The sequence below is a fragment of the Amaranthus tricolor genome, chromosome 3 (assembly GCF_026212465.1).
Source record: "Amaranthus tricolor cultivar Red isolate AtriRed21 chromosome 3, ASM2621246v1, whole genome shotgun sequence".
NCBI classification, from domain to species: domain Eukaryota; kingdom Viridiplantae; phylum Streptophyta; class Magnoliopsida; order Caryophyllales; family Amaranthaceae; genus Amaranthus; species Amaranthus tricolor.
Window position 1 is genome coordinate 20727262 of NC_080049.1, and position 4153 is coordinate 20731414.

General features: G+C 32.8%; 1 pseudogene; it reads right to left on the reverse strand.

The window, feature by feature from the left end:
* Positions 1 to 3866, reverse strand: part of LOC130808444 (flavanone 3-dioxygenase 3-like) — a 20763-nt pseudogene extending 16897 nt beyond the window's left edge.
* Positions 3867 to 4153: the final 287 nt, after the last annotated feature.

Sequence of the window (4153 nt, forward strand, 5' to 3'; positions counted from 1 at the left end):
TCTTTTAAGGGATTTGTATAATGTTAAAGGAACAAACTCCAAAACAAATTTTATTTGCACCATCCTTTAGGTTTGTACAATACCTCACTGGTTAAAGAGCAACATTTGACATCAGCTTTAATTTCTCATTGGAAGTCTAGCAGAAAAAAAAAATCAAATGCATCAAGTGCTTTGTCAGGGAGCGGTTGTGCTATGCAATGACCTATGGCACATACTCAACATGAGATTCACCTACTTCATGATGCGTACAGCCATGTCAATTCACAGAATACATGATATACTATGAGCAGGCTAACTGAAGAACTGTGTATATTAGGACTTAGCCTTATATGGAAAGATCCGAACCGGTGACAAGCTTGCCGAACTCTTTCAATGACAAGAATGGAAAAAGACGGTATGTAGATCAGTACCATTCATAGAAACGCAATCTTAATTCAATACTAAAATATTAAGGGCTGAAAGAATATTCAATTATTGGGAAACTGTAAAGAATCTCATTGAAGCATCCTATACGTTGCTCGCTTCTAAGTTTTATATTTACAAACAGAATCTATGAATTAAAGATCCTATAACCACTTGATCCAAAACCTATTTTTATTTAATCCCACTAGGATCAACAGGTGCCTTATGGTTGTGCATGGAAATACAAACTTCCAAATTATTATGCAACTTTATTGCAGTATGTATAGTTAGTTGTACCTGGTCTGGAAGTAAAGCAATGTCATAAATAATAAGGAAAGAGAATGTATCCATAGATAGCGGTAAATGACAAAGATGAGCTTTCCTTGCATAATCATTGACGCAGGGTCAGATTATAATACCATAATACCCACTAGTTATATGATATTATCTCAGCATCTGCCTCTCAACATAAATCAAGAATTTGGACCTATTTGCACATTTCTCAAACATTTCAAATGTACTATACCATGCACCCCTCATCCCTGATTGCTGTAATCCCGCGTCAAAAGTCAGATGTGAATGCAATTGCTAACAGATCATTAATAGAGGATAGATTTCACAAATAAAAAATAGGAGTGAATGTCATGATGTGCAAATCAGTGCAGATTGCTTACAAAGCCTTATCCATCAAATAAGGAATGAATCCTAATCTCTTCAATTATATCACACCGCAAGATGTTATTATCTTAATGCCAAATGGCTTCCTTTTAGGCGAGGTCTTGAGTTACGGTATACCCAACCTTGACAAATAGCAAAAGAGGTTATTCCCAATTCACAATTATATCACACACTATACTAAAAATAAAAATTAAAAATAAAAAAAATAAAAAAAAAAAAAAAAACTGCATTATATCCTGTACTCACTTCCTCAGCACTCACTTTTCCTCGCTGAATGACCTGTGGATCTTAATTCATATGCCTTAATTATTACTTTCTTCTCCTTGATTTCAAACAATAAGCCCCGTCCAACTTTACAATTGACTTTTACTTTTAGTTGGCCACTATTTTTCATATTTATAATTATCTTAAATTAATAAATTATAGCTTTGTCCACTCTAATGACTAGAAATTTGGTTAAGTATCAACAACAATGCTAGAGTCTTAATTCCAACAATATAATAAAATATAATCAAATTTCATTTGTTTATTTATTAATACAACATATTGAAACTTTCTAAAATGATTCAAAAAAAAGATCTTTTTTAATGAGTTAACATTGGTATTTTCAAATGAGAAATATTTTCACAAATTAGTAATCATAATTTGCAAGCTTGGAAGTCCCCCTGGTTTGCAAATAAAGGAAAAAGAAACAACTTATACTTCAAGCCTTTAATAATACATATATGCTGCAATTACTGTTGCTATTGCAGCTACTACTACTATTATTATGCTATGTTTCTGTTTGAATACTTCTGGAACATGTTCATTTTGACATGATTTACTAATTTAACGTCCTCTCTTCTAAGGTCAGTATTGTTGGAACTGCATATGGGACTTGTCAAACATTCATCTGTAATGCTTCAAATTTTGCACAACAAATTGTGAATCTACAAAGTCAAATATCACCTATAGCCATGCTGATTCCGAATCACATTGTTATCCCATTGACAAAATATGCATGTAAGTTGATTATTATGGATATAACACTCAAGATAAAGCAATTGAAAGGTTAATAAAAAATAAGACAGAAAAAAAAGATGGACACAAATTTGGGAGGTGAAAGATCACATATCTGCAATTAGTTCACATAGAGTTGGTTAGTTTGTTTATTTTGGTCAAAATTTGTTAAATATTCAATTAATGGATTTTAATTCTGTTTTGCTTTCGGTTAGGAGTCTTAAACATCATTAGTTGTAATTAGAAAAGATTGTCAAAGAAATGTAAAATTGCTCCTGTACTCCAACTTCTTTCTGGTTCCTTCTCGTTAATGTAATTTCGTTAGTACCAATATGCTACTTTAAATGTTTCTCTTAGCACCCAAAGATAAGGCTCTATCAAACCCTTCAACCAGATACAAATAAGAGGAACTCAACTGAAATGATGGCTAACACCCATGTAGTATAAGTCTAAACCTAAGATCAAGCATATAGATCATGAAATTCTAAAGAAAGAACAAAAACATACATGCTATCCATAAAACACAAAGATAACACTTAACAATAGTGCGAAAGCCTCAACCCCAACAAAATGGGGTCAATCAAAACAAATCAACATGACAGTTTGGTGCACACAAAGATAATAAGGGTGTTTGTCAAATGGCTGTTGGCCCCTAGATGTTTTAGTTAGTTTGTTTAACCAGCCAAGAGTTTTATTTATTTTTATTGGCTTTTAAGCTAGCTGAACATGTCACCAATTTAAAGGATGTTTGGTAAAATTTGTTATTGACCGTGGCTAACAAGACAATAGTCAATGAAAAACTACCACAGCAGTTTTTGATTTTGGTTCAAGCTAACTTTTTACAAACTCTTTTTTTTCCCTTTAGACCGGACAAGTCAAAAGTCAAATAAAAAATCACTTAACAACCACCCCATATTTAATTGGACCACAACAAAGTAAACACATACATCCTCTGGTTTTATTAATTGCTGCAGATAGTGACATCTTGTGAGGAGAAATATCACTGTCTGTAGCAACTAAGCAACTAATAAAAACAAGAGGAAGTAGTAAAGTGCAATTTACAACATAACATACTTCAAATTTGTCACATAGGTGACAGCATCAAGTTATGCATAGAAATCAACTACCTCAATGCTACATGATTGCTCCAATGCTTTTCACCCATAGAAGCGCAATTAATGCATCAACTTCGGATATATATCCCTGCCATCATCAAAATTCAGTATATTAAGATTTGAGAATACACAAGCAGTATCATTTTCGAAATCTCCAAATGAAACCTCTTTATTTCACTTAAAAAGGACAGATAACGGCAATTTGCAAGAAAAGACATTGTAATTATAAATGGGGACAAAAATTTCTTGAGATGCAACTCTAATTACGGTAGAGATATGCAACTCTAAATAGGAATGATTGATTTAAAATGAACAAAAATAAGTTGAGAAGAACAAGGTAAATGCAAGAGAGGAAAAACATTACATTAACATAGAATATTAGGGAAGATCTCGATTGTCAAGTGCTGCACCCGGAAAATTGTTAGATGAGTAACAACCGAAACAATTCGTTGAATTCTCTTTCAATCCTTCGAAATAAAAGACAAATGCATATTCGATCTTTCGTAGAAATGGCAGAAAACAGGTTTCATCATGATTAATGGATGGTTGATCAAGGATATTGAGATTAATGAGTGCTTGATGATGATGTAAAATGTCGGAACTGGAATTGCAATTAATATTGGAAAGAGCAATTTGCCAATGAGGCAATGACATTATGTTTCAGCAAATTGCCGTCCTTAAAGTTCGTTTTTAAGAAATAAGCGCCATAATAGCAAAGTATACACTATTTAGGCCAAGTGACCCGTTCACTAGCACAAATGACATTTCACTAGCCTAAATAACCGTTAACCATTATTAATCACGTTTGACTTTTGTTAATCGTCTCTAATCATCTTTGACTTTCGTTAATCGTCCTTAGTCACCTTTGACTTTCTTAATTACCAGTAGTAATCAACTTTGACTTTTCTTAATCGTCTCTAATCACCTTTGACTTTCGTTAATCGTCCTTAGTCACCTTT